This window comes from Saccopteryx leptura, chromosome 1 (assembly GCF_036850995.1).
Source record: "Saccopteryx leptura isolate mSacLep1 chromosome 1, mSacLep1_pri_phased_curated, whole genome shotgun sequence".
Lineage (NCBI taxonomy): Eukaryota > Metazoa > Chordata > Mammalia > Chiroptera > Emballonuridae > Saccopteryx > Saccopteryx leptura.
In genome coordinates, this window is record NC_089503.1 from 166,251,441 (window position 1) to 166,273,185 (window position 21,745).

Consider the following 21,745-nt stretch of genomic DNA (forward strand, 5'->3'; position numbering starts at 1 on the left):
GGAGACGGCGCTGCCCTGGCTTCAGATGTGAGGGGCCTTCGCCTCACCCGCTTAGCTTCCTGTTACTGTCCTCCCATTCTTTCTGTCGCGGGGCTACCTCTGAAGTGGCTCTGAGGGTCCCCTCTGTTCCCAAGAGATCAGGAGAGCTTGACTTCAAACCATTAAAGCAGATCACCCATGAGCATAAGGGACTTTTCAGTATCCTTTTATATGAATATCCTTATATTCTTCAGAATGCTGAGAACCAATTAAATGCTTAGGTGAAGTTAATGGTTGGTTTAAAAATTACCTGCTAATAATATCCGTCTATGGAGGACACACAGTTATTTAACAGTTCCTCGGGGTTTTCTTCAAGCTCAACTCTACTGACTCACAGAATCTCAGGAGTTGGGAATTGCCTTAGAGTTAATGCCGTATGGTCCCCTCACTGAATGTCTCCTTCCTCAACATTGACAGGTCCTCAACTTCTGCCTGAGCACTTCCCGTCACTGGAGTCCATTCCTTTCTGAAACTATTCCATCAGGAGTAGCCCCAGTTATTAGAAATTTCTTATACTGATCCCAAACATGCACCATGATGGTTGCCCATAATTGATCAAATTATTCTTCCAGTTCTCTTAATTTTTTTTCCTGAGTAGACCTGGTTTCTTCTTAATAGGCTGATATTTTTTAGTGTGCATTCTACTATCACAAAAGTTAATTTTTTATTCTCAGTGGGGATTGTGGAGAATGCACTGAATTCTTTTTATTTTTTTTCAGAGACAGAGAGAGAGTCAGAGAGAGGGAAAGATAGGGACAGACAAACAGGAACAGAGAGAGATGAGAAGCATCAATCATCAGTTTTTCGTTGTGACACCTTAGTTGTTCATTGATTGCTTTCTCAAATGTGTCTTGACTGTGGGGCTACAGCAGACCAAGTAACCCCTTGCTCAAGCCAGAGACATTGGGTACAAGCTGATGAGCTTTGCTCAAACCAGATGAGCCCGCGCTTAAGCTGGCAACCTTGGGGTCTTGAACCTGGGTCCTCCGCATCCCAGTCCGATGCTCTATCCACTGTGCCACTGCCTGGTCAGGCATGAGAATGCACTGAATTCAACAAATGAATTCATAAAGAAATAATGGACAGGGAGCCTATTGGAGGACCATGTCATAGTCATGTTTCCTAGGAGCTCAGCATCCAGCATCCAATACCCAGGACCCATGAGAGGTTCCTAGCTGAGTTCCTTTGAGCAGGCTTCCTGCTAGACTAGCCTGATGATTTTTCTTCTCTCTCTCTCTCTCTCTCTCTCTGTGTATGTGTGTGTGTGTTGGGAGGAAAAAGAGTCTACAACCTACAATAGTTAAATGATGTTATTTACTAGCTAGCATTAGCATAACTTGTTAGTTACTTATGGTCACTATGGTCATCTTTCTCATTCTTATTTATAACGAGGAGGAAGGAGGGGCGGGACATGGGAACATTCTGCCAAACTTCCGTTTATCATGGTGCTTACTGCATTTTAAGTAATTAGGGAAAGGGAATCCTTTTGTATCTCCTCAGGGGGGGAAATGCTTATGTTCATGCTTCTATTCATTTAAAAATTAAAGAACTACCTAATGTTGACATGGTTGTCCATGCCAATGTCGTAAAAGATCAAAAATGCCATAGAAACAATCCAGAGACATCTGACCATCCTTACTGTGATTTTGTTAATCCTAATCCGGAGGGACCCAAAACATTGAAGACACGAACAAGGCCCGTCAATTACACACCAAAGCTTTATTGTCTAGCTTGGCCAAGCGGCGGGAACTCCAACAGGATTCTGAAGGAGAGTGCGCTGGCCCTTTGTTCTACTTAGTTTTTATAGTTTTGTAAGTGGGAAGTACAGAAGCAAAAATTGTAATTAGGCGTCCCTTACCACTATTGGTTATAGTCATATGTCCTTTAACATGATAGGACCATGTTCAATTTGCAAGCCATACATCCTTTTGGAGAAAACAAAATTTACAAGCCAACACAATGGTAGAAAGATGTCTCTTTACATATTAAAAGGCATTCCTATATTATCTAGTGTTTATCTGCTATTTCTCTGTCTAGAGTCACACGTGTTAACCACACGCATTTACATAGGAGAGGTAGTTTCAGTGGGGACAAATGCCCTCAAATGGCTCATTGCTATAAGAAAAGGTTTATTTTGGCTTTTCTCTCCCTGTACCTGGCTAGCCATTCACCCTTTTTCCCACAGGTGTGGTGGAATATCTGGGAATCCATGTTTTCCTCCCTTTGCATTTACAATACAATGCCAAGGGCCATCCTGGTTATGCCAATCACACAGTACAGAGACTATTCTCACAATTTCTCTGCACACCTTAACCCAAATTAATAAAATGTTCTCCAAGCCTCTTAAACTATTAATATTAATTCTGTAGCATTTGGTACTTTACAACACCTGCAGGTGAAGTGGCTCAGTGGCTTCTCAATTTCATGTGAAATGCCCTGTTCATTCACTTTGAACCAGCTAAAGTCTGACTATGCCTACAAATCTGGGACATCCTCATCGTTTCTTTGTACGTCTCCTGAACAGTGTGATTTCCACTGGGCTGAGCTTCCCCAAGCCCCATCTTTGAAGGGTAGACACATTTACTGAGGAACTGATTGTCCATCTGGCTCTGTGTCAGGGTATGCTAACAAGACACGCAGGCATGAACAACAATAGTGTGTAGGAAGTGCCAGGATAGAAATAAACTCAGGCTGCTGTGGAAGATGTCAAGGTTTTGGCAGAGAAGGGGTGATCTAGTTGAGTGGGACCAGGGAAAGTGTCTTCACATCCTGAAAGGCAAGAGTGAGTGTACTACCTGTGTTCTGACCATTTGCTTATGTGTCCAGCTTTAATGTTATTGCTGGCAGCAGATTGGCATTAGCAGTAAAGCAGTGATTTCCCACCCCCAGTTATGAGTTCAATGGATAGAATTTCCTTTTTCTCTTTAGAACCCTTCAAGCTACATTTGCAAACATACAGCGTTGGAAAGATAACCTTCAAAGTCCCTTTCAAAACCAAGTAGCGATCATTTTTCAATCTTATTTTAAATTAGAATTATGTATTATTGATCTCTCTTCCTGTTTGAGGCCCATTATTCTACCCCCCAGAGATCCTTGTAAGTTGTTCTGAAGGACTGTTTTCCGGTCCAAGTTCTCCCAGCTTTTGTTCAAGTTCAGTTGTTTTATCTTTAAGTGATTTACATTTTATTTTATTATGACCATGATGATTTTTCCTTTCCTCATTGATTTTCTGCTTCTCAAATATTTATAATAAGTGATCACAACCTTAGGTGTCTTTCACCCAAGCTACACATATTTAAGGATTCCGTCTAATTTATAAATCACTTATTCTTCCCAAAGTCATTTTTGCTGTGCTTCTCCTAAATTCCTCCAGGTCTTTTCCACCTGCCTGGTTTTAAAGGGTCCTGTTGAATGTATTTCAGCTCATTTACATATTCAGTGTATTTTGCATATCACTTCCTGCCCTGTGGTTGTTTGCAGAAAGGGTTATATAGCTTCCACTCAGTATCCACAGAGAGACTCATGTTTCTAAGACAGATGGTGCCAAACAAACCGTTTACTTACATCAAATCCCAGGCTAGATAAAACCAAGTGATATCTAATATAAGGAATTTAAAAATTAATTTATAGCCACCAGCTAATTCATGCCTAATCAAATCATTATACAGGAATGGGTTATGCTGTAGTCACGGGGACCCTCCTGTAAGCTTTTCTTGAAATCCAGCTAGATTTCCACAAATATTTGTTGTGCTCATTTGACCAAATTAAGAGCATAAATTAAGCTCAAACATCTTTTTTTTTTTTTTCTGACAGCATGACCTCTATTTGGGAATGCCCCTCCAAATAACAGACTTAAATTTAAAATATGTTTGCTAGCATCTGAAACTCCCCAAAGCTCAGATTACTTATAAAGCATTCCTGCAGCCTCAGCAGCTGCAGTACCCTGAGGTCCGCAGACCTTGTTCTGCACAGAACAGGCATGTCTTTGAACTTTGTGAACTCGGTAGACTTCTCACTCACCACATTCTGGCTACTTCATGGAACATGCATTTTGCGATCATTAGATGTGAGTCTAGGTTTATAATCAGCAAGCTATAAGAAAGTATTGGGAATTATCAAGCAAATTTGACCTATCTAGATTAATTGCATAATTAATTTATATGGGTTTCTTTAAAGAGAATTTAATTCCTAATTAGGTTTTCTCATTCACTCAGTCTTAAAATAATTAACAATCTACTGATTCTCCAAATAATAAGCATTATTACTCCCAGGAGTTTAGAAGTGTGCCCATCACTGAGGGTACAGTAATGGTTAAGATTTAGTTTCAATATTCATGAAGCTCATCATGTGTGTACAGCACAGTGGAAGAGAGGCTGTGACAAGTTGTTAAGTGAGCACTAGGAGCAGTTTTAAGAAACACAACCTTTCTTAAAAAAGCAGGATAGATCAGAGAACACTCAACAGAGAAGTCAAGATTGGACATTGCAGAATAATTGTAGGGCTCAGATTAGAGAACGAAGTATGGGAGAGCAAGAAAGAAGGGGGGGGTGTAGGAAAAGGTAGACCAGTTAGCTTATGCGCAGTGGTCTGAGAAAAGCTCCACAGTTGCTAGTTGTAGCTGTTTTGGGATGGTTAGAGTTGAGGTTTTATAAGAGAAGGAGCTAAGCATTAAAGCTAAAATATAGGCAGGAGTCAGATGAATGCAAGACTTTTAATTTTAGGTGAAAAAGATTTAAATGTTTGTTTTATGTGTCTCAGAATCAGTGACATATTTTTGAAGCTTAATGGTCTCTTTGGTGGATAGTGTTCCGGTCATCCTAGTGAGCTACGGACCCTTTATTCCCTTCTTTCCTGCTGTTCTCTTTCCTGACTTCTCTACCCTCCATCCTCTCTGTTCATGTCAGTGCTTTCCCGTTCTGCCTGCTCTCTCTAATCTCTTTCTGCCCCTCCTAATTGTCTGCAGACTTAATGGATCAATTTATTTTGCTTTTATTTTTAAATTTATTTTTAATTAAATTCATTAGGGGGATATTTAAACTGATATTTAAAAAAATATTTAAAACTTTTAACATTATGCCAACATGCCCTTTGAATTTAGTTGATAGTTTCAAGTAGTTTTGAATCTATAAGGTTAAAGAAAGCTAGTTATTTAGCCATTGTAAAATGTAAGTTCCTCCACTGATAACCAATATAAAATAAAAAAGCAATCCAAACTGATCATTTCAAAATATGGAAATAAGAATAAAATATTCTTTTATTAAAGTGTTAATTGTTTCCCTGAGTTTAGGCAAATGATGAAAATATTTCAAATAGAAATGGAATAAAGGACTTCTTTATATTTTTCCACCATACTTTCCTATTAAGTGCTTATTTTGGTGCTAAATATTTTTGCTTTCTGATGATTGGCATTCAAACATTTAAATGTACTATTGATAAACTAAATATTTTGTAGTCTATCAAGAAATGTACTTGAAAAATGTTATCTTTCTGTATTGTACAAAGCTTTCTCAAGTATTTGTGTGTATATATATTTTTTAGATAGAAGATTATTCCACTAAAGGGTTAAAGAGAAATGTTAGAGAAATTTGTTAGAATTAAGAACACGGCCCTGGCCATTTGGCTCAGCAGTAGAGTGTCGGCCCGGCATGTGGAAGTACCAGATTTGATTCCTGGTCAGGGCATGCAGGAAAAGTGCCCATCTTCTTCTCCACCCCTCTTCCCTCTCCTTTCTCTCTCTACCTCTCTCTCTTCTCCTCCCATAGCCACTTTTCACGGACCTTGCCCTACCCCCTAAAAAAGCACGCACATAACATGAATTTTGACAATCACTCATGGACCAGAGACTTGTGGGAATCTTAGAGGAGTCCAGTGAAGAAGTTATAGCACATTGTTGGAGAAAAGAAAGAGACATGCTGAAGAAGGTAAGAACTTTCTCCACATCACTTCTCTCCTAAAGCAGCAAGCTCATTGCCAAGAGAGATGCTGTTGACTCACGATCTCTCCCATGGAGGAAAGTGGCATGCTCAGTTGGAGTGAGTTGGCCCCAGGCATTGAGGATGGCTCCATGGCCTCCACCTCAAGTGCTAAGAAGAGATGGTTGCTGAGCAATGAAGCAACACCCCAGATGGGCAGAGCATCGCCCCCTAGTGGGCTTGTCAGGTGGATCCTGGTCGGGGCACATGCAAGAGTCTATCTCTGCCTCTCCTCCTCTCACTGAATAAAAATAAGTAAATTAAATAAATTTTTTAAAAGGAATTAAGAACACAATGAAGATTTAAAAGGAATTTTGGAGAGAATTATTTCAAGATTGAAGAAGGTGAATATTATGGCAAGGAACCAAAGATATTATTTTTGAGTGATTAGTGAATTTCAAGTATTTATTGTGAACTCACTTATTCAATTCTGCCCTCTTGTTCAACCTGGTGTCGGAGTTTGTACAGAGATACCATTATGCTTCTCTAATTCAACAGCCAGTTATTTGTATGAATCTTCCCCTCCAATTATTAGTTCAGAGTTGTAAGAGCAGGTTCCTTGGCAAGTGTGAACCCAGATGTTTTATTTCCAAAGCCTCTAATGAAGTTGCCTGTTAAGGTGACAACAGTGTCTGACGGGTACTGGATAATGTCTAAATGTTGACTGTGACGTCTATCACAGCTTCTGAAGGACGTCTGTTTAATTCAGTTTGAAGAGATAAGGAGTTAGATGACAGCAGTGAAGAAAGTGCCTTCGATTTTTAAAACATAATTCAGTGTATTTTTTGTGTGTAATATTAAACATGTCAGCTTAAGAAGATGATAGTCCAATTAATGGCATTGAATTCTAAAACCATCTTGTTATTACGCTCATCACATAGTGGTGTCTGAGCATTCGTATTTTTTGTGGTGGGATATTTTGTTTTAGTGATATTCTACAAGATGGCAGAATAACAGTTTTCCACTTTTCACAGACCTGCCCCACCCCCCAAAAAAGCACGCACATAACATGAATTTTGACAATCACTCATGGATCAGAGTGTTGTGGGAATCTTAGAGGAGTCCGGTGAAGAAGTTATAGCACATTGTTGGAGAAAAGAAAGAGACATGCTGAAGAAGGTAAGAACTTTCTCCACATCATCTCTCTCCTAAGGCAGCAAGCTCATTGCCAAGAGAGATGTTGTTGACTCACTATCTCTCCCATGGAGAAAAGTAGCAGCATCATGCGTGAGCACCTGACTTCCCAAGTTGTGCAGAACATTAAAGCTGAATTAACACCGCTACTTCTGAAACACTCTCAAATTAATGAAGAGGAGGGATCACTTCCAAACTCATTTTATGGGGCCAGCATCACCCTGACACTCAAGACAGATACGGATGCTACCAAAAAAGAAACTTACACGCCAATATTCCTGGTGACCACAAGTAATGAAAACTCGCAACAGAATACCCACCACATGCAACAGCACATTAAAAGGATCACCCAGCAGGATTAAGTGGGATTTATTCCTGGGAACAGGCTCATTCAGTATATGCAAGTCAATAAATGTGATACACCACATAAATACAATGAAAGATAAAATCATTTGATTGCCTCAACAGATGCCAAAAAAGCGTTTGGCAGAAATACTTTTTTTTTTTTCATGATAAAAACTCAAAACAAATTAGGAGTAGAAGAAATATACCTCAACATAATAAAGGCTGTATGTGACAAACCTATAGTGTACATTATACCCAATCATGAAAAGTAGTGAGATCTTAAGATCAGGAACAAGAAAGAGATGCCCTCTCATGCCACCTTTATTGAATGCAGAACAGTCACCTCGCTTTGATCCTGTAGGACAGGCCACCTGATTCTTGTATTTTACAATTTGGACACTGAATACTCAAACAAAAAAACGAAAAAACAAAAACACCCACATATTTTTTTTTGGACAGTTTCCAGATGTGATGGGGTTTTTTTTGTTTGTTTTTGTTTTTTAATTATAATTTTATTTTTTTAATGGGGCAACATCAATAAATCAGGTTACATATATTCCAAAATCAACAAGACCAGGTTATCTTGTCTTTCAATTATGTTGCATACCCATCACCCAAAGTCAGATTGTCCTCTGTCACCTTCTATCTAGTTTTCTTTGTGCCCCTCCCCCTCCCCCTTTCCCTCTCCCTCTCCACCCTCCCCCCCGTAACCACCACACTCTTATCAATGTCTCTTAGTTTCACTTTTATGTCCCACCTATGTATGGAATAATGAAGTTCCTGGTTTTTTCTGATTTACTTATTTCACTTCGTATAATGTTCTCAAGATCCCACCATTTTGCTGTAAATGATCCGATGTCATCATTTCTTATGGCTGAGTAGTATTCCATAGTGTATATGTGCCACATCTTCTTTATCCAGTCGTCTATTGACGGGCTTTTTGGTTGTTTCCATGTCCTGGCCACTGTGAACAATGCTGCAATGAACATGGGGCTACATGTGTCCTTACGTATCAATGTTTCTGAGTTTTGGGGGTATATACCCAGTAGAGGGATTGCTGGGTCATAAGGTAGTTCTATTTTCAGTTTTTTGAGGAACCACCATACTTTCTTCCATAATGGTTGTACTACTTTATATTCCCACCAACAGTGTATGAGGGTTCCTTTTTCTCCACAGCCTCTCCAACACTTGCTATTACTTGTCTTGTTAATAATAGCTAATCTAACAGGTGTGAGGTGGTATCTCATTGCAGTTTTGATTTGCATTTCTCTAATAACTAAAGAAGATGAGCATCTTTTCATATATCTGTTGGCCATTTGTACTTCCTCCTGGGAGAAGTGTCTGTTCATGTCCTCTTCCCATTTTTTTATTGGATTGTTTGTTTGTTTGTTGTTGAGTTTTATGAGTTCTTGGTATATTTTGGATATGAGGCCCTTATCTGAGCTGTTGTTTGAAAATATCATTTCCCATTTAGTTGGCTTTCTGTTTATTTTGTTATCAGTTTCTCTTGCTGAGCAAAAACTTCTTAGTCTGATGTAGTCCCATTCATTAATTTTTGCCTTCACTTCTCTTGCCTGTGGAGTCAAATTCATAAAATGCTCTTTAAAACCCAGGCCCATGAGTTTAGTACCTATGTCTTCTTCTATGTACTTTATTGTTTCAGGTCTTATGTTTAGATCTTTGATCCATTTTGAGTTAATTTTAGTACAGGGGGACAAACTGTAGTCCAGTTTCATTCTTTTGCATGTGGCTTTCCAGTTTTCCCAGCACCATTTATTGAAGAGACTTTCTTTTCTCCATTGTATGTTCTTGGCCCCTTTATCAAAAATTATTTGACTATATATATGTGGTTTTATTTCTGGACTTTCTATTCTGTTCCATTGGTCTGAGTGTCTATTTTTCTGCCAATAACATGCTGTTTTGATTGTCTTGGCCCTATAATAGAGTTTGAAGTCAGGTATTGTAATGCCCCCAGCTTCATTCTTTTTCTTTAGGATTGCTTTGGCTATTCGGGGTTTTTTATACTTCCATATAAATCTGATGATTTTTTGCTCTATTTCTTTAAAAAATGTCATTGGAATTTTGATGGGAATTGCATTAAATTTGTATATTGCTTTGGGTAATATAGCCATCTTGATTATATTTATTCTTCCTAACCAAGAACAAGGAATATTCTTCCATTTCATTATATCTTTCTCGATTTCTCTTAACAATGGTTTATAGTTTTCATTATATAAGTCCTTTACATTCTTTGTTATGTTTATTCCTAAGTATTTTATTTTTTTGTTGCAATTGTGAAGGGGATTATTCTTTTGAGTTCGTTCTCAGTTGTTTCATTGTTGGCATTTAGAAAGGCTATGGACTTTTGTATGTTAATTTTGTATCCTGCGACCTTACTGTATTGGCTTATTGTTTCTAGTAGTCTTTTTGTGGATTCTTTGGGGTTTTCAATGTATACGATCATATCATCTGCAAAAAGTGATACCTTTACTTCTTCTTTTCTGATATGGATGCCTTTTATTTCTTTGTCTTGTCTGATTGCTCTGGCTAGAACATCTAGTACCACATTAAATAACAGTAGAGAGAGTGGACACCCCTGTCTTTTTCCTGATTTAAGGGGGAAAGCATTCAGTTTAGTGCCATTTAATATGATGTTAGCTGATGGATTATCATATATGGCCTTTATCATGTTGAGATATTTTCCTTCTATACCCATTTTGTTGAGAGTCTTAAACATAAAATTGTGTTGTATTTTATCTAAAGCCTTTTCTGCGTCTATTGATAAGATCATGTGGTTTTTGTTCTTTGTTTTGTTGATATGGTGTATTACGTTAACCGTTTTACGTATGTTGAACCATCCTTGAGATTCTGGGATGAATCTCACTTGATCATGATGTATTATTTTTTAAATATGTTGTTGTATTCGATTTGCTAGTATTTCGTTTAGTATTTTAGCATCTGTATTCATTAGAGATATTGGTCTGTAGTTTTCTTTTTTTGTGCCATCCTTGCCTGGTTTTGGTATGAGGGTTATGTTGGCCTCATAAAATGCGTTTGGAAGTATTGCTTCTTCTTCAATTTTTTGGAAGACTTTGAGTAGAATAGGAACCAAGTCTTCTTTGAATGTTTGATAAAATTCGCTGGTATAGCAGTGAGGGCCTGGACTTTTATTTTTGGGGAGGTTTTTAATGGTTTTTTATATTTCTTCTCTACTGATAGGTCTGTTTAGGCTTTCTGCTTCTTCTTGACTCAGTCTAGGAAGGTTGTATTGTTCTAGGAATTTATCCATTTCTTCTAGATTGTTGAATTTAGTGGCATAAAGTTTTTCATAGTATTCTACAATAATTCTTTGTATATCTACGGTGTCCGTGGTGATTTCTCCTCTTTCATTTTGGATTTTGTTTATATGAGTTCTTTCTCTTTTTTCCTTGGTAAGTCTTGCCAAGGGTTTGTCAATTTTGTTGATCTTTTCAAAGAAACAGCTCTTTGTTCTATTAATTTTTTCTATAGTTTTACTGTTCTCTATTTCATTTATTTCTGCTCTGATTTTTATTATCTCCTTTCTTCGGCTGGTTTTGGGTTGTCTTTGTTCTTCTTTTTCTAGTTCCTTAAGGTGTGAAGTTAAGTGGTTCACTTGGGCTCTCTCTTGTTTGTTCATATATGCCTGAAGTGATATGAACTTTCCTCGTATCACTGCTTTTGCTGCATCCCATAGATTCTGATATGTTGTATTGTCATTTTCATTATTCTGTATATATCTTTTGATCTCTGCACTTATTTCTTCTTTGACCCATTCATTTTTTAAAAGTATGTTGTTTAGTTTCCACATTTTTGTGGGATTTTTTCCCTCTTTTTTGCAGTTGAATTCTAGTTTCAAGGCTTTATGATCAGAAAATATGCTTGGTACAACTTCAATTTTTCTGAATTTGCTGATGTTGTTTTTGTGGCCCAACATATGGTCAATTCTTGAGAATGATCCATGTACACTGGAGAAAAATGTATACTCAGTCACTTTGGGATGAAATGTCCTGTAGATGTCTATCATATCCAGGTGCTCTAGTGTTTTGTTTAAGGCCACTATATCTTTGTTGATTCTCTGTTTGGATGACCGATCTAGAGCCGTCAGCCGTGTATTGAGGTCTCCAAGTATGTATGATTGTATTTTTGTCAGTTTTTGGTTTAAGGTCAATAAGTAGCTGTCTTATATATTTTGGTGCTCCTTGGTTTGGTGCATATATATTAAGAATTGTTATGTCTTCTTGATTCAGTGTCCTCTTAGCCATTATGAAATGGCCATTTTTGTCTCTAAGTACTTTTGTTGTCTTGTAGTCAGCATTATCAGATATGAGTATTGCTACGCCTGCTTTTTTTTGGATGTTATTTGCTTGGAGTATTGTTTTCCAGCCTTTCACTTTGAATTTGTTTTTATCCTTGTTACTTAGATGAATTTCCTGGAGGTAGCATACAGTTGGATTTTCTTTTTTAATCCATTCTGCTACTCTGTGTCTTTTTATTGGTGAGTTTAATCCATTTACATTTAGTGTAATTATTGACACTTGTGAGTTTCCTATTGCCATTTTATATCTTGCTTTCTGTTAGTTTTGTTTCTTGTTTGATCCTTCTCTTTCGTTTTTCTATCTTTTGTTTTTATTTGGTTGTATTCCATACATCTTTCTACTGTTGCTATCTTTTTTATCTCATGTGCTTCTGTGGTGGTTTTTTCAATGGTGGTTACCTTTAGGTAATGAAAAGGGTTCCTACCCTGTTCATTGTAGCACACTATTTTGTGAGTACTTTTGCACTCCATCATCCTTTGCTACTCTTAATCTCCATCCTCTCCCCCCTTTCTTTTTGTTGTTGTCACAGTTTAAATTTGGTTTTATTGTGTTCTTCTTGGAGCTTTTACTTGTGGCTTTATTTTTTTTTGTTCTTTGTATCTGATTGGAGAACCCCCTTTAGTAATTCCTGGAGTGGGGGTTTTCTGATGATAAATTCCCTCATCTTTTCTGTATCTGTGAATGTTTTTATTTCTCCTTCATATTTGAAGGATAGCTTTGATGGGTATAGTATTCTTGGCTGAAAGTTCCTCTCTTTCAGGAATTTAAATATTGGGGTCCACTCTCTTCTAGCTTGTAGAGTTTCTGCTGAGAAATCTGATGATAATCTAATGGGCCTTCCTTTATATGTTGTATTCTTCTTTTCCCTGGCTGCCTTGAGAATTTTTTCTTTGCTGTTGGTTTGTGCCAATTTCATTATGATGTGCCTTGGAGTAGGTTTGTTGGGGTTAAGAAAACTCGGAGTTCTGTTTGCTTCTTGAATTTGAGGCTTTAGTTCTTTCCACAGGCTTGGGAAGTTCTCATCTATTATTTGTTTGAGTATGTTCTCCATTCCATTTTCTCTCTCTTCTCCCTCTGATATACCTATTATTCCTATGTTATTGTTTCTGATGGAGTCAGATAATTCTTGTAGGGCTATCTCATTTTTTTTAATTTTTGAGTCTCTTTCTTCCTCTCTCTGTTGTGCCTCAAGTTGCTTGTCTTCTATTTCACTAATCCTCTCTTCTATCTGGCCTGTTCTATTAGCCAAGCTTGTTACCTCGTTTTTCAGCTCGTGAATTGAGTTTTTCATCTCTGTTTGATTTGTTTTTATAGTTTCAATTTCCTTGGAAATATATTCTTTGTGTTCATTGAGTTGTTTTCTGAGCTCCCTAAATTGCCTTTCTGTGTTTTCTTGTATATCTCTGGGTATTTTTAGGATTTCTATCTTGAATTCTCTGTCATTTAACTCCAAGGTTTCCAATATATTAAATTTTTCTCCATAGATTTTTCCTCATCTATCTGTGTTACCTCTCTTTCTTTTGTATCCATGATATTCGATTTTCTCTTCCTTAATGGCATCTGAGGAAGAGATCAACTATTTGTTGATAGTATTAATGAGATTTAATAAAAAGTAAAAAGTTAAAAAAATAAAAAATTGAAAAAAGTTGCTTTTTTTAAAAAAAATTAATAATGAAGTAAAGAAAAATAAAATAAAAATTTTAAAAAAGGAAATTAGTACCCCCTCCTTTTTTCCTCTCCTCTTCTCTCCCCTCTTTCTTGAGAAAATCTTGTGGTGAACTGTGAATTATATTGTATTTAATAGAACAAACAATGCCTGTAATGAAGGGCCTGAATTGGGGAAAAGTAATAAAGGGGCAAGAAAAATAATAATAAAAATAAAAAAAATAAAAAATAAATAAAAAAAGAGGGGGTATGGACCCTCAAAAAGCAAATAATGAAAAAATTTGGATAAAGAATAAAATGATTTGCGTTTAGGTGTTGGTTGACTAAGAGTTATGATGAGAGGAGTAAGAGGGAAACAGGAAAATGGGGGGACAAATTAAAAAATTACTATTGTATTTAGTGGAACAAGAGCTTGATAAAATGGAGAGCCAGGGATGGGAGCACTGCTAGTGAGTTAAAAAGGTGAAGTAAAAACCCCCCAAAATGCCACAAACATAAGTTTGAGTCCCAGATAAAATAATTTGTTTGTTATTGAGGTTTGAATGAGAGGAGACGTAAAGGAGAAAGGAAGAAACTAATATAGAGGGAGAAAAGAAAGAGAGAGAGAGATAAAAAAAAGAGGGAACCACTAAAAGAAGAAAAAAGAAAAAAGAGGAGAAAGAGAGAGAGAGAGAGTTAAGGGTTTTGGAGTGCAACCCTCATAGAGAGAAAGGAAGAGGAAAGAAAAGATAATGGGAGATGTAACACTTATGGGTAGTGTAGTTCAAGGAGAGTAGAGAGTAAGACCGGTAGAGAGTTAAACGACCAAATTGAAGGAGGAAAAAAAAAAATCAAGGATGAAGATAAGAGAAACAAACGAACAAATATAATAAAATGGGATAGGTTATAAAGTCTGCGGATTATTCTGATTTTGAGTGGTTATCTTCTTGCTTTTTCTTTTCTCTCCCTATTCCTGGTCGGTGACTCTGTACCCCGGGTTCTGCCCCTTTGGTACGCTCAGGTAGAGGTTTGCAGTTGATAAGTCTCTATGGCGATGTCATGTATTGTGCTTCAGTCTCATTGGCAGTCGAGGCTCATTAGCATTTATAGGCTCCGACACTGAGAAAGTCCGTGTTCCTGGAGCCTCTCTCCTATTCTTTCCTTCCTCAATTAGTAGCCTGAGAATCCAGCTATGGGGTTGCTGCTGTCTCTGCCTGGATAGTAAGAGGCTCAAAGAGCTGGCAACTCCCTACTCTATTCCCACTCAGCACAGGGATCTGGGTAAGGCTCAGGCAGTCAGAGCCGCTAGCATAATCAGCCGGGGCTTCCGCCTACTCAAAGACCTCTGGCTCTGCCACTCTGTCCGGTAACACGGGCGGGCACCCACTTCCGGGGCGCTTGGAGGAAACTCTTGTTCACTATCTGCGCACGCAGACCAGGATGTTAGACCGGAAGTCTCGCCCTCTGAGTGAAACCCCCCGCCCGCACTGAAAAGTTCCAGTGTTGGAATTGGCTCTCGCTCCGTCCCCGTGTGCGGCTTTTTCAAGGTGCTGGGGCGGCCTGAGACTCCGCCCTCAGCCCACACAAAGGCCCCCAACTCTACCCCTCCGTGGGACAACACGGGCTCCCACTCCCGAGGTGCTGGGAGGAGTCTCCTGCCCACTCTCCGTGAGCGCAGACCAGGATGTGAGGCCGGAGTCTTGCCCTTTGAGTGAAACCTCCCGCCCGCACTGAAAAGTTCCAGTGTTGGAATTAGCTCTCGCTCCCTCCCTGTGTGCGGCTCTCCCCGGGTGCTGGGGCGGCCCGGAGGCTTTTGGCCCACACAAAGGCCTCTGACTCTGCCTCTCTGTGGAGTAACACGGGCGCACCCTCCCGGGGCTTTGGAAGGAATCTCTCACCCACTATGCGCCGACCAGGGGATCGGGTAAAATGGCTGCCTCGCTTGTCTTTCTTTGTCTGGGTTTGGCGCGAGTGTTAGCTGTATTGCCCGGGTTGTCACAGGAACAGTTTTTCCTCGGCTTGGATCTCCGTGCCACAGCCTAGTTCGGCTGTTTGTGCCACGGCCTGGATCTATTCACCCCCTTTGCCCGCCTCAGTTTCTATATGCTCAGTTTCCAGTGAAAACCGCCTTGTTTAGGTTAGTGAGGAAGGTGGAGCATTTCTTACTCCCTATTTCCTTCGGGGTTTGGTTATATATTTAGCCAATTTTTCGCTCAATCATACCTTTGGGTGTATTGCAAAACATCTGGAGGCTCCAATGATAGGTTTTTCTGTTTCTGGTTGAAGATCTTGTTGAGGTTTGGGGGAGATTTATCGGTATCGCTTCCTACCCTGCCATTACTCTGACGTCATCCCGTGATGGTTTTTTAACACCTGTATGGACCAAAAAACAAGAAGCCACTGTCTTTCCAGATTATATTAAATTTTAACTGGGGCAAGTCAAATAAGTAATAAAAATATAAGTAAATTTTTTTTAAAAAACTGGAGGTTGTTTTTTTGAAGATAATAATGTAAGGAGAGCTGCATAGACAATATTGTTGCCGAAGGTGAATTGACAAGTTTGGTACAGCTCATGGTAATATTTCTAAAGCACAGACTAAGCAAGGCACAAGATGTGACTGTCTCTTTTCTGTACTGGCTCAGGAATGCTTTCTAGGTCCTCTCCCAAAGGTCAGAACCACTCTCAGCACCGTCGTGTCCTTTAAAACTGTCTACAAGTTGAAGCGTGTTTTGGCCTTTGTTCACTTATTCTGAATAACGTGAGATGTTCTGAAAGCCTCCTCAGTCATTGTCCATTGTCTGAGCTGGGCGCGATTTTCCAAGTTGGATTTGTTATTCAAAAGAGAGGCTGCGCTGTTTTGGCAAATCTAAAACAACAGCCCAAAAGGTATTTCCTGCCTGTGCCACATGCGGATGCGAGCTGGCAGCAGCAGGTTCTGCTGAGTCCCAAAAACAGCCCCTACTCCGGGGTCCAGAATAAGATGTCGATGACAGTGTGAACATGGATGGTAACTATAGTGAAGGGAGAAAAGTCCCTGTCAAAGAATGCCCTGACAATTATAGCATTGGCTAGAACATGGCACGGTCATTCCTGCCTTCCTTTCTGTGACCTCAGCCACTTGCACAGCCGTGACTCTGATCCAAAGCACAAGACGTTGAAGCCATCTACTGAGGAGACCCAGTGGAATGGCTTTCTGTATGTAGAATATTTTTTACTTAAGCATAAACACCTAAGGCTGTTTTTCCCAAGTCTCAAGTGTAGTCTCAAGTTGTGCAAATTTTTTAGTTGCTAAAATAAAAAACAAAACAAAACAAAAATCAGCCTGACCAAGCGATGGCACAATAGATAGAGCACTGACCTGGGACACTAAACAGCCAGGTTCAAAACCCTGAGGTCCCCAGCTTGAGTGTAGGATTGCCAGCTTGGGCATGAGATTGTAGACAAGACCCCATGGTCACTGGCTTAAACCCAAGGTCGCTTGCCTGAGCCCAAGGTCGCTGGCTTGAGCCCAAGGTCTCTGACTTGAGCTAGGGATCACTGGCTCACCTGGAGCAACCCCAGTCAATGCAGCTATGAAAAAGCAATCAGTGAACAACTAAGGTGCCACTACTATGAGTTGATGCTTCTCGTCTCTCTCCCTTTCTGTCTGTGTGTCCCTGTCTGTCCCTCTCTCTCCCTCATGTGCTAAAAAATAAATTAATTAATATCCCAATAATCTATGGACTAAAGTATAGTTTTGCTCACAAATAATTTTTATGCTACTATTCTTCCTTCTCATGGATACTTGATAGCTCACGTGGGACACTGATTAGGTAATTAGAAAATACGCCACTTGGCAGAGGGAGCTGCTTCATCTCTGCCAGGAACTGGTGCCGTTACAAAGGGCTCACCTGTCAACACTCAGGCTGTCTTGGCAGGGACGGGACTCCCGACAGCACTGGCTGGCAGGCGGTGCCACTGGGGGACAGCTTCAAATCAGCACGTGAGAACTGCCACACGGGAGATGAAAATCAGAAAGGGACCCAGGGTGCCAGTGTGTGAAAAAATAAGTATGGGTTTCATTAAATTCTGACATCTGAAAATCAAAAATGATTTTTATGTGTTCTTATCATTTTTAATAGAAAATGTTTGATTTTATATAATTAGATTGAACTTTTCTTACCAGTGTAAAATGACACGGTTAAATTTAACGTTTTAATCATTTGAATGATTATAATCTTGAACCTTCCCTTAATTTTATGTTCACATCCTGTCTTCTTTGTATTTATGGGTTTTTTTTGGGGGGGCTATTATACTCATCTTTGATCATCCTGTGGAAAAAAAAAATTCTTGTTAAATATACATTTTTAACCTTATTTCAGGATCTAAGTCTTTTAGAAAGGGAGTTTAAGCAATTTTTACTTACTTAAATAAATGGAGAAAGATGTCAGCAAGATGGCAAAATAAGACATCCTCTGCTCGTGACCCACCTCAACAAAAATAATTCACTCCCACCCCCAGACACAAGTGCCTTTGTGGGAACTGCGGGATCCTGGTTGGGTATTCTGATATCCCAGGGGAGTCCCTGACTGAGGAGAGGCATTTAGAGAAGAGAGGCACACACCCAGGGACCAGATTCTCTGAACACAGTCCTAGCTACAGACAAAGCAGCGCCGTTTTCCTGAGGACAGGGTTATGCCCCAGTTTGGCAGGATACACTTGCATTTCTATACACTAAGAATAAACAATCAGAAAGAGAAACACATCAATGCTACTAACAGTAGTATTAAAAACAAGCTACTTAGAAATAAATTTAATCAAGGAGATGAAAGATATGTACACTGAAAATTATAGGATTTTGATGATAAAAATTTAAGAAGATACAAATAAGTAAAAAGATATTTTTGTGAGCATAGATAGGAAAAATAAATATTAGAAGGTCCATACTACCCAAAGCAATCTATATATTCAATGCAATCCCTATCAAAATTCCACTGCTTTTTCACAGAAATAGGGGAAAAAAAACAATCCTAAGATTTCTATGGAACCACAAAAAACCCTGAATAGCAACAGCAATTTTGAGAAAGAAGAACAAAGCTGAAGGCATCATCCCTCAATTTTGAGCTATACTACAATGCTGTGGTAACCAAAACAGCATTATACTGGGCCCAAAACAGATACCTGGGGCAATGGAACAGAATCAAGAACTCAGAAATAAAGCCACCCATATACGGTCAACTAGTATTTGACAAGGGAGCCAAGAACGGGACCAGGATAGTGGCTTCAGTATAAGGTGTTGGGATAACTGTGCATTTACATGCAAAGGCGGGATCAGACTCCTGTCTTACAACCACTCACAAAAATTAACTCATTGCCTGACCTGTGTTGGCACAGTGGATAAAGTATCAAGCTGGAATACTGAGGTCGCCGGCTCGAAACCCGGGCTTGCCTGGTCAAGGCATATATGGGAGTTGATGCTTCCTATTCCTCCCCCTTCTCTTCCTCTCTATTCTCTTGAAAATAAATAAAGTCTTAAAATATTTTTTTTAAATTAACTCAGTTCACTTAAGTCTTTACAATGGTTGATAGACTTAAATGTAAGATCTGAAACAATAAAACTTATAAAAAAATTTAAAAACCAGGAAAAAAGCAAAACAATCTTTGTCTTGAAAATGGAGGACTACACCAGAGAGAGAAAAAGATGGCAGCGGAGTAGGCGGACGCACAGACGCCCAGCTCTCACCACCAAACTGGAATACAAATCACTTTAAGAAAAATCAGCATGAAAAACCAACTCTGAACTGCAAGAACAGCTCTCAAAAACCAAGGAGCAAAGAAGAAGCCACAACAAACCTGGTAGAGAGTGCCTGAATCTCCCCTGCTTAAAGGAACAGAAGGGGGGAGGTGAGGCTGAGAGCCCAGAGGGGATCTCACATAGGGAAAAGAGCAGAAAGTACTGCTCACAGCCATTTGCCTGGCGACCAGAGAGTGAGGTGTGTTGAAAAGACCAACTTATCTCCCAAGTGGAAAGGACAAGGAGAGGGACAGACTGTGAGGGGCTAAGGAATGCAGGAAATAAACTAAAAAAGCTGACTCATCCGTGCTGGAGGCAGCCATAGCTGGTGGAGGGACTGAACCTTTCACAAAACAGAGCTGAATTGCTTCTGGATCAGAGATCTCCAGACATCTATCCAGCTCCAATCAGTACAACAAGACACAGCTGAAAACAAGAAGTGGGGAGGAGGGGCAGTAACTCAGGTCTCCATGGAGATCTGAGATACACCTCCCCCTACTGAAGCTGAGAAAACACCCTTCCCCCAGTGAGATTAGCTGGCTAAAGAGGCCTTCAGAGTGTCAGGTTAAACCCATCGCATTGCTAGATACAGTTTCAAGGAAGCCCCCTGCTGAGATCAGTAAACAAGACTATCACCTCTTAAGAAAACAAACAAATCAAGACGTCAAAGCTGCCTAAATCTGAAAGTGGATTACAGATAACAGCTGATACCAACCCAAGAAGACCTAGAAATAACACAACTGAAAACTGGAGACAGACAACACCAAGCCTAGACTCAACCAACTCTACAAATAAAACACCCAAAAACATAATGAGAAGACAAAGAAGTGCAATCCAAATGAAACCACAAGAGACACCTTCAGGAGATGAACTGAGTGATATGGAAATAATCAAACTTCCAGATGCAGAGTTCAAAATAATGATTGTAAGGATGCATAGGGATCTTAGAACAACAATGGACGGTCATTATGAACACCTAAATAAAGAAATAGCAAGTATAAAAAAGAATCAGTCGGAGATGACAAATACAATATCAGAAATAAAGACCACAATGGAAGGAATTAAAAACAGGATATATAGAGCTGAGGATCGAATCAGAGAGTTACAGGACAACTGGAATGAAGGCATGAAAGCAGAGAAGAAAAAAGAGAAGAGACTCAAAAAGTCAGAGGAAACACTTAGAGAGCTCTGTGACAACATGAAGAGAAATAACATCCGCATCATAGGGGTTCCTGAAGAAGAAGAAAAAGAACAAGGGATAGAGACTTTGTTCAATCATATCATAGCTGAAAACTTCCCTAAATTAATGCAAGAGAAACTCTCACAAGTCCAAGAAGCACAGAGAACTCCATTAAAGAGAAACCCAAAGAAACCTACACCAAGACACATCATAATTAAAATACCAAAGCTAAGCGATAAAGAGAAAATATTAAAAGCTGCAAGAGAAAAAAAAGTTATCACCTACAAAGGAGCCCCCATAAGGATGACATCCGACTTCTCAACAGAAACACTTGAGGCCAGAAGGGAATGGCAAGAAATATTCAAAGTAATGCAGAACAAGAACCTACAACCAAGACTACTTTATCCAGCAAGGCTATCATTTAAAATCGAAGGAGAAATAAAAAGCTTCCCAGACAAAAAACAACTCAAGGAATTCATTACAACCAAACCAGTGCTGCAGGAAATGTTAAGGGGCCTGTTGTAAACAGATCAAAGTGGTAAAAGAATATAGCAAAAAAGGAATACAACTTTAAAGAAGAAAATGGCAATAAACAACTACATATCAATAATAACCTTAAATGTAAGTGGATTAAATGATCCAATCAAAAGACATAGGGTAGCTGCATGGATAAGAAAACAGGACCCATACATATGCTGTCTACAAGAGACACACCTTAGAACAAAAGACACACATAGATTTAAGGTAAAAGGATGGAAAAAAACATTTTATGCAAACGGAAATGAAAAAAAAGCTGGGGTAGCAATACTTATATCAGACAATTGGACTTTAAAACAAAGGCTATAGTAAGAGATAAAGGCCACTACATAAGGATAAAGGGAGTAATCCAACAGGAAGATATAACTATTATAAATATCTATGTACCTAATATAGGAGCACCCAAATATATAAAGCAGACTTTGATGGATTTAAAGGGCGAGATCAATAGCAATACTATAATAGTAGGGGATTTCAATACCCCACTAACATCACTAGATAGATCCTCAAGAAAGAAAATTAACAAAGAAACAGCAGACTTATTGGAAACACTAGATCAACTCAATTTAATAGATACCTTCAGAACCTTTCAACCTAAAGCAGCAGAATATACATTCTTTTCAAGTGCTCATGGTACATTCTCTAGGATAGACCACATGTTAGGGCACAAAAGTGCTCTCAACAAATTTAAGAAGACTGAAATCATATCAAGCACTTTCTTCGATCACAACGGCATGAAACTAGAAATGAACCACAACAGAAAAGCTAAAAAATTCTCAAACA